A 14,698-nucleotide genomic window follows, 5' to 3' on the forward strand; every position below is an offset into this window, starting at 1 on the left:
GGCTCTGCACACACCATCCCAGCTCCACAGTGCATCCCAGCTGCAGGGGGGGTGGGGGGAAGAACTGTGAGATGCTCCGGGGCTCTGAGTCTCCTGGGGAGAGGGAGCAGTGCTAAGGGATTTTTGGAATGTTTAAAAACGTTTGCTCTCCCAGCCCCACCGGCACAGCCTGAGGCATGTTGCCTCTCCAAATTAGGCCACTGTCAGCTTTGTAGGCTGAGCACTGGGTTTTCATTTAACTTCCTTCACCGTGCTCAATGACAGCAGCCTGGTGTGGATATCCAGAGAAGGATGCAAAGCACCTGGGCAGGGCTTGCCTGCTCCTGGCTGCTGACACTGATTGCCTCGGAACACTCAGGTGTGTGAAGCAGCTGGGTTGCCCTTGCAGGGCTCACAGAGCTGGAGTCAAAGCTCAGAGCCATTGGCTTCATACAGCTTCATGGGGAAATCTGCTCCGCCTTTGTCTTTCTTGGATAAATATTTAGATTCCCCACAGAATGGCTCCTGGGGAACTACCAGACCTGTTCCCTACGCATCCCTGTGTGCAGAGCACCAGTTTGGCACCTGGCAGTCATACCTGCCTCTGTTTTCACCTTGAGCTCTTGGCTGCCTTGGGGTAGGTCAGGAGTGCCTCTGCCCATCCCTGCTCTCCCAGCTGGAAAATTGGGCGAGCGATGCCCAGGTGCTTTTCAAACACATTCCCATGTTATAAAAGGAATCAGTGATGAGGGAGGGCTTTGGTGGTGGTTTATGAGGATTTTTTTGTTGGAAAGAGTTTTTTTTTGCACGTGCAGAGGTTTTGTGGAGGTAGCAAAGCATGTGGGTGAATCTGTAGGTGAGCTCTGTGGAGGAAAGGGAGCAGCATCCAGCACAGGGCAGCATCAGCAGATGAGAGTTCACGTGAGTTCCTATTGCCAAGATGCTTTTACGCCTCGATGCCCAGCACAGGTTTGGGCAGGAGGGTACTGGGGTGCCCCTGGCTTGTGGGAGAGGCTCTGGTGAGAAGGGAACCCTGGGCTGGGGGTGTATGCATGTTCCCTCCCAGCTTGGCTTTCCCACCTCTCCTTGTGCATGGGAACAGCTGGCTGGGGCCAAACTTCTGCTTGCCTTTGAAAGCCAGCAGGTCCTGTAGCCAGAAAAAACATTTACTGAACAAATAGTAACATATCTGCTTCTTTTTTTTGTTATAGTGAGGAAGGGGGCTCTGATGTTGATGTTCCTTATGTGAGGTTTAGAATTTGCTGTCTCCAATAGGAGAGCACAGTGTGTGAGCACAGCCACCTCCCAGCCCCTGGAAGCAGCCCAGGGCTTCAGGGACAGCCTTCAGCTTCCTCGGTGGTTCTGGGCTTTGGATGGTTGTTTCTCTGAAACCAGTGCTTTTGTTTAGTGGTTTTCCTTTAATCAAAGAAAACTTCCTTCTGTAAAGATGTCATTGCTGAAGAATTATTGCTTGACATCCTTCAGAAGTTGCCTGCTCTCCAGGGCTGTGTGCGTGGGCTCGCAGTGTTTACATTTGAGTCCATCTGCTCCTGCCAGGTGAGATTCCCTGCCCTGCTCCTACAGCCCTGCCCTGTGCCCTTCCTGCTGGGATGGGGGCAGAGGAGCCCCAGGCAGGAGGGCAGCACTGGGAAAGGGCTGGGGAGCGTCCTGTGGTTTGGCTGACGTCTGTCTGTCTGTCTGCCTTGCTTCAGGCCTTTGTGCCACTGGATTAGTAGCTACACCTCTCCAAACCCTGACTCAGGCTGTCATCTCCGGCAGCCACTGGGCACTGCTGGTGGAAGTGGATGTCAGTGCTCATTAATCCCTGGTGGGGCTGGGCTCCCTCCTCCAGCTGGTTTTTCCAGGAGCCTCATCCAAGCATAATCTCCTTGCTGGGTTTGTGGTGGTTTGGCAATAGCTTATATCCTCCTCCTTCCTTCGCCTCCCTCCCTTTGCCCACTCTTCACCCTTCTGTTGGAGCTGCCCCGTATACTTTCTTTTTCTTTAGCTCTGCTTTCCCTTAGTGACTGGGTATGCTATGAGGGAAGTGGGTTTATTTCCCAATTCTGACTACTGTGGAGAAGTGGGGATGAGCTCACTGTTCATAGGAATTACAGCTTGGGGAAGGGAAGGAGCACAAAGTGCAAATCAGAGATGCTTGTGTGCCTCTCCTGGACCCTGCAGCCCCAGGATGAAGTGTCCTGCTTTTCTGATATGGAGGTGTCTTCAAGAGAAAGTGCTCACTGGTGATGCTGCATCTGTTGATAAGTGAGCAGAATCACAGAATGGACCAGGTTGGAAGGGACCTCAAGGAATCATGAAGCTCCAAGCCCCCTGCCACAGGCAGGGCCACTAACCTCCACATTTAATACTAGACCAGGGTGCCCAGGACCCCATGCAACCTGGCCTTGAGCACCTCCAGGTTGGATGGGAATCAATCAAGGAAGAGGGTTGGGAACAGGATGCATGAACGAAAAGCACAACAAAAATTATCTGCTTGAATCACAGCTGAAGGGGAACAGAGAGCAAGTTACAAATGCTTGTAATGACTCAAATTCCCTTCCCTTGCCGTGGGCTAAGGGCAAGGTACCTGGACAAATCTCGAGAGTTGTCAGCATGCCAGACTTTGTTAAAATTCTCAGGTGCATTAGGTAAGACCTGAAGCATTCCTCCTGGAAGCAAGGGAAGCACTTCTCCCTTGCAAGGAGGAGCATCCCGTTGTGTTCTGCTGCTGTTATGGGGTTGGCACGTGGGCTGTGGTTGCAGCAGTGAGGAGCTGCCCCCTGCACTGCGCTTTGGGGCACAGCGATGCTTGGCTGATGGCAAGGAATCAGTGTGCAGGGCACCCCCAGCCTCAAATAGAACACTTGGTGTTGGATTTAGGTGACGGCATTCCTGCATTGGCCCCCTTCCCTTTCTGGGGGAGAACTAATACGAAGCCCAAGCACTGTGTGCTGGGGATGCCTGGCTTGGCTGAGTCTGGCCTCAGCTCATATGCAGATAGTTTCCATCTTGCTGGAGCTGCTGTTCTCAGTCAATGGGGTTTTTTTGCTCTGGTTACACAGAGTCCCCACGCTGGTGTCATGGACAGGCTTTGCTCATCCCTGGTGCTGCTCCGTTGTGAACCCACTCTCCCTGGAAAAGTTGATGTCAAGAATGAATATTTCTCCATGCGTCTTTCTAGTTTAAACAATGAATTCTGGGAAGTGCCATGGCAAATGTTCTGCAGAAAATCAGAGCAAATGACCACAACGATTCCCTCTGGCTTCATGCTCTGTGAAGCTATTGTTTGCAGTGTGTTGCAGGGGTGTTTAGCTTGGCCCAGCATGTCATCCTCTCTCTGTTCTTTGAATAGACTCTGCTGGAGGAATGACTGGAACAGGCCTGTTCTGCATTTGCTTTTGGCATTCATGTGTTTGTTTGTTTGTTTATTTCTCAAGGATTATTTTAAGGACCTCGAGGTCTCTGCGGCCAGCGAGGCCGGCTCAGCACATGTGGCACCCGGCTGCTCCCCACGCTGATGGCCCTGAGCAGAGGCTGTGATGGTGGGGAGCACCTCCTGCCAGCTCCCACTGCCTGGCCCCGCAGAGCCGTGCTCCCCCTGCTTGGGGTGCTTGGAGCTCCTTGCTTCCCAGCAGCTTGCTCCTCCAAGGCTCTGTGCTGGGGAGCCTGGCACGGCCCCAGGCAATCTGCTGCAATGATTCGCTGTTCTTTTGTAAACACCAATCTGGATTTTTTTTCTTTCTTTCTTTCTTTCTTTTTTTTTTTTTTTTTTTTTTTTTTTGCTGCAATTTAAGACTATTGTCATCTGCCCCGTGGAAGCAGACACAGCTTGTTTGCTCTGATGTCTGAAGTGCTGTGAGAACCCTCAGCTCTGAGCAGCCCCTGTGTCTGTCTGGGCTGTGGGGGCACCCACAGGGTGTCACCCCCAGCTCGCTGCCATCACCAAAGCAATGGGTGAAGCCCCAACCTATGCAAGGGGAAATCTGGGCTCCAGCAATTAAAGGGGAAATTCCGAGCTGTCAGGAAACCTCCGGGCTCCCAGTGAGAGCCCAGAGGTTCCAAATGTCTGAATCACACTTGGATGTCATGTGGAGGGACAGGAGCTGAGATGTGTGTTTCTAGAGCAGGAGTGGGGCTGTGGCTGCTGGTGAGCACCATGGGCAGCAGTGGAGGAGGAAGGAGCAGATGGGGAAAGGAGGAGCAAGCCAGGAGTGACAAGTGAGTAGAGGATGTGCACGAAGGAGCAGGGAGGGGAGAGAGATGGAAAGGAGTTGTAATTAGGACAGGTTTAGTATGCATGAATTTTGCTGGGTTTGCAGCAGGAGGCTTGCCCAGCAGCTGCAGAAATGATTTATTACATGCTCACTACATTTGCCCTGTAGGAAGGTAAATAAAATGTACACACCGTCCCATTTACTCAGACAATTGAGGGGATGTGACCTAATTTCTATGTTACTAAAATGTTTTCCACCCCAGGATTGGACCCCTGGGAGGAACTGCGGTGCTCCCCCTGCAGAGCAGCAGTGCTGTATAGAGATGCATCCATCTCTCGTGCCCTTGTCAGAAGAAACTGAGTTCCTTTGCAGTTAGCATCCTAGTTAGTATGGCATCCTGCTTGCCCCCAGTCCTGTCTGTGGTGTAACCATTCCTGCCCCTCCACCCCAGGAACAGTAACCTGTGATGACACCGCAGTGGTGGAGGTGCCAGGCTGAAGTTTGCAGAAATCCACCCATACCATCTGCACATGGAACTGGGAGCTGCTTTGCCTCTGACAGAGAGATGAGAGGGGCTGGCAGCACATCTGGCTCACCCAGCTGCTCACTGTGCCCAGGCTGGTGGTGGTGGGACGGGGCTCAGCCCTCTGGAGGCAGTCCTTGTGTGAGCAGAGATCTTCATCAGGGTGAGGGGCCGCTGGGTGTGCTTTGGGGGCAGAGTTTGGCATCAGGGCTTCTGCCTGGTGGGGATTCATGGCAGGTGCCAGCCATTGTAACAGGGGCAATGATAAGCTTGTCCTGCAGGCAACACAATGGCATGAGCACTGCTTGAGCCTGGAACTGCATCTTTAGGATTTGAGATCTAGGGCTTTGCTGTGGGAAGAACGAATGGGCCATGGATTGTTCTGAGTCCAAGTTCAGTTCAGACAGGCACAGGAAGCCTGCTCTGCTTGGGCCTGGCTCTGTCAGCAGGGCTTATCTATGCTGGCATTTGTGCTTGGAAGAACACAGCAGCTCCATGGTTCCCCCTGGGAGCTGCGGTGTCAGCGCTGTTGTCAGGACCTTCCCAGGGTCCCTCCTGCCTGGGGGCTGTGTCCTCCCAGCTGAGCAGAGGGGTGATGGCTGATGCTGAGGACAGGACCCTGTGATGTAGCAAATGTTGGAGGATGTGACTTCGCCCCACCTGACACAGCAGCACCCTCGGCAGCAGACACTACAGCTGTCACAGCTGGGTTCCATTTGGGATTTTTTCCTTGTTTTATGTTCACTTTTCTGGTCCGTGATTTGGGCTGTTCAGAGCCATTGCTGCCCAGCCAGATGGGGGTGCATCCTTCTCTACTGACCTGCAGCAGACCCTATGAACAGCAGCAAGCTCCCGGGCCTGCTTCCCTTTCTGCCTCTATTCATTGGGCTCAGTCCTCTTCCCCCAGCTCTGCACTCACGATCCCTCCTGGAGACTGTAGACAAAAACCTAATTGCATGACATAAATTACTGCAACTCTCCAAATAAAAGCTCAGGGAAAAAGGCTGTGGCTGGATGGACACTTGAGGGCTATTAGAAGATGCATAAATTCTTTTCCTTTGGTTTTTCATTTTTACATGTCTAATTACAGTGGAAGGAGCCCTTTCAAGGGCTGCTCAACTGCGAGGGCACTCGGCAGCCCCTGGCAACTGGACTGGGAAGGGGTGCTGGGGTCAGCTGTCCCGTTTACCTTGGCTGGAGCCTGGGGCTAAACAAATGCCAGGGCCTTGGGAAGAGGCAGAGGGGGGGAACAGCCGCATTCCCGGAGGTGTGTCCTGGGAACCTGCTGGCCTCCCATCCCTCCTAGCCATCCTATGATGGTGTCACAGCCCCTTTTTGTTTGTTTGGTGTTCCTTGGGTGTCCTGCAAATTTTAATGAAACGCCTCGCAGGGGGTGTCCTGCAGCTTTGTTTTATAGACTGGGGCTGAAAGCAGAGAGTGGTGCTTCTGGGGCAGGCAGGGCCTGGAGGGAAGTGCTGAAACCAGGAGGGATGCACAGGGTCAGGGGGCAGCAGGGTGCTTGGGCTGAGCCTGGGGCATAATGAGTGCTGTGATAATTAAGGACGATTTATACTTCCGGGTCCTGGGGTCGCTCCGGCTTGTCATCGATTTTTTGGGTGAGTGATAAACGGCCAGGGAGCCAGCTGTGGGATAACCAATGGGAGGGAGCTGCCTTTCTGTGTGAACCTGAACAGAGACCCAGGGGAGGTGTGTGTGTGTGTAGGTGCTACTTCAGGAGAGGCAGAGGGGCAGCAGCAGCTCATCAGCCATCACTTACATCTCTTGGTGGGTTTGATTGCATTGATACAACCCTGCTTTGCACTGCTGCGTCCAGAGCCCAGCTCTACTTCCTGCAATTAAAGGCATCGAGTTATGCCACAGGCTGAACTCAGCAGTAGCAGCTAAGTTCTCCCTAAGTACATTAAATTGTCCAGGCCAGGGAGGGTCATGCAATTACAGCTTCTGTGTAGTGAGGATATGGGTGTGCTCTGAACTCCTTAGTCTGAGGAGTGCCCTTCTCTCTTACAAACAGGTCCAAACCGAATTAAAAGCACTGTGGTTGAAGAGAATCGCTGTGATCAGAGATCAAACTGCTTGACCTGCAGCTCTGGCCCATCTGCAGCCCTCGCATGCTCTTCTCTCTGGATGTGCCCCTGAATAGCAGCTGCTCAGCCTCAGCTCCTGGGCTTCCTGCAAGGATGTGAGCTCTGCGTTGGCTCTGGGGCTGGGGAGCACATCTCCATGCCAGCATGCACTGCCCCTCACTGCCTTCTCAACATGCCAGCATTGCTGGAGGTGTTGTCCCCACCTTTCAGAAGCACTCATTGGTCCTGTGGGGACCCAGACAGACACAGTGTGACCCGATAGCTTCTCCTTGCAGCTGTGGTAAAGAGTTGAGTCCAGGCAGGGTGGCAGGAAACTGCAATTCTGATAACAAATAATCTCATTTCAAGAAATCTGTGCTTGCAAATGGGAAACGTGGAATCCATCAGATAAATTGTTTGCTCGCAATGCTGCGAGTGAGCACCTAGGGAGCCCCAGTGCCCATACAAAGCACCACACTCAGCACATCCCTGCTCTGAGCACAGCGCATCTCCTGCGTGCCGGCAGCTTTGTGAGGATTGCTGAAAAATGGCAAAGGAGGTGGAAGGGCAGTGGCTGGACGATAGGAGGGTGACTGTCCGTGTCCCTGGGAGCGGCCTTGGAGCCTGGCTCAGCTCCATGTGCTGGAGAAGCCCCTCACAGCAGCCGCTGGGTGGTCTGCCTCTTAATTACAGGGTTAATGCGATGGTGCTATCAGGAGAAGTTTCTTAACCTGATAATGAGTAGGAAGCAGCTGTAGCTTGGAAAATGTAATAATTGCAGAGTGGAGCAATGTAATTATAAGGTGTGTATCAACTGCCTCCATGTTTACTTAGAGGAGACTAAATCCTCTGTAAAGCAGCAGCGGTGCAGCAGTGCTATGCTCTGCGGGGCAGAAGTGAGCAGTGGCAACACAGGGTTTGTGCCAGGCTGTGTCCCTACCCCAGGCATGAGCTGTCGGCAGGAATCCATCCCCTCTGAGCCCTCTGCTCGCTGTCCTTGGATGAACCACCCGTCCCAGGTCCAAATGTGCCCCCACTGCCTCCTCCCTCAGCCACAGTCCGCTCAGTTCCTCCCCCGCTCACCTGCGCACAAGGCTGATTTCACTCTGCGGCCTCCACGCCAAAGAAAATTCCCATTAGGTGGAAAAACTGCTTCCCTTTCATGCCCTGAAGGCAGAATAAGCAGATGAGTGGAGGTACTGAAAAAGCATGGCTATGCTGAGCCTTGCTCCCACTGCTCACAGACCTCTGCTCGTCTGCTGCAGCCAGTGGTGCAAAGGGAGCAGCACGCCATGCACGCAGCATGCACCATGGCACCCTCTCCACAAGCAGGCGGTCAGCACAGCCCTCAACATGGCACAGCCATCGCTCACCCCCAATCCTTCCACCAGGCAGTGCCTGGGAATCCATCCTGCAGATGAGGATTGTCATTGCTGTAGAACAGCCACTGGCATAGGGCAGTGTGACACAGGTTTGGGGCAGCTCCCTGCCACGTGCGTGTGTGTGCTCACATGTTGACATGTATCTGTTCCTTCTCCCACTTTCTCACTCTAATTCAGGGATAAAACTTTGCCAACTGCTTTTTTTTTTTTTTTTTAATTATTTTTTCTGAAAAACACAGATTTGGCTCAAACAAAACATTTAGTGCATTTTTGCTGGGTGTACTCATTTATTCTCTTCTTATATTAAAAAAAAAAAAAAGAAAAGAAATGTTGAAATATGCCAATATGGAAATAAATCTGGGTCAGGTTTTAAATGAGTTGCAGTAATACCAACTCTGAAGCACAGTCAAACTGTTTCATCAGCCCTTCACAATGCTCTCCTTGAGATCCAGGCACAAAGGCAGAGCCTCTCTAGAAACGTATTTCTGGGCTTCATTGCCTGCACAACCTTTGCAAATGTCATTTTTTGATCTTTAATAATTACCCTGTGCTAATGCCTTTGTGATGCGATGAATGAGATGGAGAGGAGCAGCGCAGGGTGAGAAGAGCCCTTATCTTCCTCTTGTCAAGGTCCTTTAGTCAGGGGCTGCGATCTGCTCCCTTTGCCACCCCGGTTATCAGCCATGCTGCAAAGCAGCTTGTGTGGCAATTAGGGTCCTGCCATGCTCCGCGATCTAATGAGCCGGCTCCAGGAGCTAATTAATGGCAGGGCAGCCTTCGTGACCTGGTGCGACCCCCTCAGGCTCCCTGCCTTGGGGGCACGGCGCTCTGCCCACAGTGTCAGCCTGGGTCACTGCTCTGCATGGGGCCCTGCCACCCTCACCCAAAGCACCCAGCTGGGGCAGCTCTGCACGGGTGGTTCTGCCTCGTACATTCCAGTGCTCCTGCACAGGCCCTCTGCTTTGCAGAAAAGGATCTTCCTCCCGTCGTCTTTTGCTGTGCAATTTTCATTTGAGCATCCTCACTTTCCGGTGTCTTTAGTCAAGCTCAGGCCCTTCATGCTGAAAATCAGCAACGGAGATTAAAGCTGTGTTTGCAAACGGTTGGGACTGCTAAATCAAAGCAAGCAGATTAACAAAACCATTTGGCTTCTCAGTTCTGCTTCTCTGCCGTGACCGCAACACGGAGCCCAACAACTCTGCTAATCCTGAGCCAACCCCTGCCTAAGGCCATCCCGCTCCCTGCTAAGGGAATCCCGCTCCCTGCCCATCAGGCTGAGGCTGCAGCCCCTGATCCCATCCCACTTCCACCCTCTGATTTCTGGCTTCCAGCTGAACCGAGATAAAACCCATCCAAGCTCAGCCAAACTACAGGCTTTTAAAGGAATCCCAGTTTGTTCCTATACGGTTTGACAACAGATTTGGCTCTGCCTGGGGAGGTGCTCAGGATGGGGCTGCTTGAACAGCCAGTGGCTGTGAGCAGGAGGGAGCAGGGTTGGGTGTGATGCCATCAGACTCCCATAGATTGGACCCCTTTGGCCTCCCCCATGTTCAACCCTTATGACAGCACAGAGCTGGGAGCCCCCACCACGGGGTTCACCTCCACCCTGAATCCTTGGGAGGCTTCAAACCACCACCTGCAGAGCTCTGACTCCCCAGGCAGCCCCTGACTGCAGCATGCAGGTGCTTTGTGGTCTTGCAAAGCCCATAAAAGTGGTGGTAAACCTCTCAGCACAGGGCATTTTTTACGAGGAACTGTTCAGTTGCCTCCTCAGCTCCAGGCTTTACCTTGCATGCACCCCAAGGAAAAGTTCTTTGCTTCACAAGCTGTTGCTCACAGAACTGCTTTTGCATTTGCCCTCTATCTCCCTGCTGGCAGCAGCGCCCCTTGTGCCCCAGCAGAGCAGCAGTTGGCCTCTGATGCACCACCTGCAGCAACCACTCACCGGATATCAATATGTGTGTATCAATATCTGTGTGCACGTTTGCATGAGTGCCTGTTTTTATGTGGATACATCGAATCAATAAAAAATTAACATTTAAGCAGCTGTAAAACAGCCTGCGTCATTGTCGGGAAATGCAGCAAGTGTTAAAAGCTTAATGGGCAGTGGAGGAGCGGATTTAAGTGAGTTGTTTGCAGACTTCAGCATGCGGGACGAGAGGGAAATCAAGGAGAGAGAGAAGAGGAATTTAGAGGGATTTGGAGATGCTGCCTCCGGAGCTGGTAATGAATAAGAATGAACAGCCTGAAACACCAGGCTGCCTCCTGACGCGGCCCTGGCACGCGCTCCGGCACCCGCTTTAATTTTATGCTGTAGTTACCTGTTCCAACCTCAAATAAAACACCGATTCCGATGGGAAGGATGAATTAAATCGGCTGCTCGGCTCCCCGAGACAGGCGCTTTCCTCCTCCTGCTTTTTGTACCCTGAAGATGTTAAGAGTGCAATGCAGAGCACTGCAGTGTGGGCAGCCTGGGGTGTGCAGCGGGAGGGTGATGTGTGGTGGGGCCGGCAGGCAGGGCGGGCCCTGCAGCATCACAGCCACCGTGCTGCAGTCACATGCTCCCTGTTTTGGCCCCTACCTCCAGCATGAAAGTAGCATGAAAGTGGTGTGAGGGAGGCTGGGAAGGATCCCTGTGAGCTGGGCGCTTGTGGGCAAGGAGAACTGGACCCAGGACCTCCGTCTGGTGGGGTGGGGATTGCTGTGTGGGGAAGGATGGGAACACAGTGGGGCTGCCGTGTCCAGGGACCTTTCAAACTATGCTGAGCCCACACCCAGCAAACAGTGCTGCAGAGAGCTGGGGGTTACTGCAGGACCAGGGGCACGGCTGGGGCATGGCACTCTGTGAAGATGTGGCTGCATTGGTGCATTGGTTTCACGTTCCTGCTTTGTGCCGGCAGGGAGGAGGGCTGGGAGCAGGCGTGACTTTCCCTGAGGATGGTCCGTTTAGAGAGCAATGGCTTGTCTAATCTGCTCCTTTGGGAAGGCTCTGTGAGCAAGTGTACAGCCACGATTATTACTGAAGCTTTCACTCTTGACACAAGCTTGCAGCCATCAGTCTGTGCCTTGCCTTTCTCCTGCCCTTCCTTTTCTTCCCTCAGGCATTTCTCTCCGCAAACTCAGCCAAGCCTCAGAAGATCCCTTTTCACCTGTTGTTCAACACGGTGCAGGGCTCACCCTCCCTTCATAGCCAGCGTGGGAAGGGTTAAAAGCCAGCTCCCCCAGGAGGCTACGCTTCACTTGATAATATCATCAGCTTGTGACAGTGTTAATGTGGGGATCAGGTGCACAAGGCAGCCTGCATTACCCTGGAGAGAGATGAGTTGTGTCCGGAAGAGCCATGACTGGATACGTGGCATAATTGCCCCAGGGCCTGATGACAGCTCCCTGACCCCTTCCCTCTTAATAAACCATTAGCTGCCCCACAGCCTCTTGTTGCTCCAGCTTTCCCTTCCCCTCCGTGGCTCAGCCCACACCCCCTGCTCCCATGCTCTGCCTCCTGCTCAGGCTGCTCAGTGCCACCTTGGGAGATGCAGCCTCACTGTGATGATTACCCTGATGGAATAGCGGCAGTGGCAAAAAGCAAGAGACCCGCATCCCTGCCACCCCTCCACCCCTCTCAGCTCTCCCACACCCTCTCCCCTCTGCCCTCCTGTGTATTTGATGTACCGGGAATGTTTTCAATATATATTCAAATCGCTGTGGCTGGCAGGGAGCTGAGGGCTGCCAGCCCTGCATGTCCCACCCATTCACCCCAGTGCCAGGGCAGGGAGTGCTGGGGCAGGGATGCTGCTGGTCTCTCTGCTGCCAAACGCTGGAGTGAGGCACAGCATCTGCTGCCCTGACCCACGCATCCAGGTGGGCAATGCACATTGGAGGCAGTGGGTGCTGGAGGAGGCTGCTCTATGCACCACAGGCAGAGCAGCAGCAGCAGCCCAGTGGGTCTCAGTGCTGGAGGCAGTGGTTTCCAGAGGGAACTGGGTAAGATGTCCCAACAGAAGTTCCCTGGGATGCTGGGGGTACAGATGAGGGAAGAGCATCGTGATAGAGGGGCAGAAAAGGTCATCTTTCCAAGTCACACTTCTAAATACAGAGGTAAAACATGAACAGAGATAGGTCTTTAGGGCAGTGCTTTCAAATGTACTTTTTTTTTTTCCTTGTGAGTGCTCAAGTACACAAAGCAGAGCAGCACAGGGAGTCAGTCCCTGCAGGACTTGTTCTTCATTTTGCCAATAAACATATCTACAGCCTCTGTGCCGGGCAGCTTACTTCAGCAGGCTCTGCCAAGCTTCCACAGCAGAAACTTATCTTCTGCACTTGTCACTGATTCTTTGTATTCCTCTGGTGCCAGGAGCCTGTTTGCTGCAGGACGTGGTGTGAACCCTGCTCAGTGCAGAGCCACCAAAGGGAAAAGGAGCCAACCCCACCATGTCAGCATCAGGGGCAGCACCAGGTGCAAAGCATTGGGTATGGCCCCAGCCTCCCCATGCTGCCTGCAGCTCCTGGGGAGAAGGGAGCCAGAACGCTGGCTCTGAGACCTCAGGCACAACCCCCCCTTCTCCCTTCCATTCCTATAGGGAAAGAGGAGAGTGTTGCGAAGAGGACACAATGATGCAAAGAGGACACAATGATGCAAAGAGGACATAGTGTTGCAAAGGGGATGCAATGTTGCAAAGAGGATGCAGTGTTGCAAGTTTCCAAAACATTGTCACACCTTTTGCATCGTTGTTACAACCTCCGATGGTGTGAATCGTTTTTGCAACAACTCCGATCTGTGGAAACAATGTTGTAGCTTTACTACATCAATGTTGCACACCCCGGGGCATGGCCTGTAAGGGCAGGGCAAGAGCAGCAGCCCAGAGACTCCCTGCACAGTGCACCCACACTCCAGCACATGCTCTGGCTCTGAGCACGCAGCAGACGTGTCGTGGCTCTGTCCCATGTCACCTTCTCTGCCCTGCAGTGCGGGGGCCACCTATGGAGGCCATGCCATGCTCTCTCTTCTACTCTCTTCCTGCACCCCTGAGAAGATGCTAGTAGTTACGATATGGTGCCTTTCCCTCCTGTTGTTCCTCTGTGGATTGATCTGATTTTACTCACTGGCTTTGCCCTCCTTACCTGGGCATCCTGTCACCCCAGTCCTGGCTCTTCTCTCCATCAGCCCCCTCTGGCTCTGCTGTGCCATTTCCCCAGGCGATGCTGGCCCAGCTCTAGACAGTGGTGGCAGTAACTGCACTGTGGGTCACACCTCCTCCTGTGCTCTCCTCCCTCTGCCCCTCCTCCTGCAGCCCCCCCCCCACCCTCTGGTCCCATCCCTTCTCTCTTCAGACACATCTCATTTTCCTGTTACAAACTCCCTCTTTTCCCCACTTCTCCTCCTCTTTGGCCACGATTTCCCTTCAGGATCTTGTTAGGGACCCTCAAAGCACCATCTCCTTGGGGCAGCGATTCCCCCACTAGCGTCATCTCTTTGTCTTTCCATCTCACCCCCAAGGCTGCCCCTCCGGCAAGCCGATTTCCCCCGCCCCTACACGGGCCCATCGTTTCTTTGGACTAACCCCCGCGCTTCCTTCTTCCATCCCCAGGCCGTGACTTCCTCCCTTGCAGCTCCCCATTCCCTCCCCCTTTGCTGCCATTCCCAAGCCTCCTCCGCTCGCCCTGCCGCTGTTCCCACACTCCCCAGCACCTCCGTGTCCCCCCGAGCTCACGGCTGAGCTCCCAGCTCCGCAGCCTCGGCTCCCCGACAGCTGTGATGGATCGGTGACAAGCTCCCATTGTGTTCTGCTCTTGCACAACAATAGATACTCCTGTCTGTTTATACAAGTTTGAATTTGTCCGCATAAATACGGTGTGGAAGAAACAGTAGACTATAGATTGCACGCTGACAGCTGAAAGATTAAGGGAATCCATTAACTAAACCAACTGCCTGGAAATCTTATGCAGAACATACACCTGAAAGCTATTATTGCTGTCCTGTCATACTACTTTATCTCTTTATTTAGGACCCTTTTTGTTTGGTTGAGGGCCTTTTTTTTTTTTTTTTCTCTCCCCCTCTAATAATGTAAACTTGTTCTGGAGTAACAGAGAAGTCCTTGATTAAGTATCTAAGTATTTTCTGCTGAAGAATTTATGAACTCTGAGCCAGCACTGTCCTTGCCAGATCCCATGGAGTGTGAGGGGAGGGGGCACTTGCTTGTCTCTGGGTCTGTGCTGTGAATGGCCTTGGATCAGATTTCTTTGCAATGAACTGTTTGCATTGCTCTCATGGGCGACTCTGTCTCACTTAAGTATCTGGCTGCACTTAACCTTTTTTCACCTGAATTCTCTCCATCACTGGAGCACTCCCCACCCCTACCTCTCCCTCCAGCTCTCTGCCTTACAATAGCAGCCCACCCTCAAGTTTACAAGTGCACGCAGCCAGTTCGGCTTTCCCGGAGCCTCGGTGATCCTGGCTGTGATACTGTTGAAGTTTTTTCTATTCTGCTCTATTCAGGTTCTACACAATGCTCGTCA

This window comes from Lagopus leucura, unplaced genomic scaffold, assembly GCF_019238085.1.
Source record: "Lagopus leucura isolate 7727_CA_CO unplaced genomic scaffold, USGS_WTPT01 Super-Scaffold_100057, whole genome shotgun sequence".
In the NCBI taxonomy this organism is placed as follows: Eukaryota; Metazoa; Chordata; class Aves; order Galliformes; family Phasianidae; genus Lagopus; species Lagopus leucura.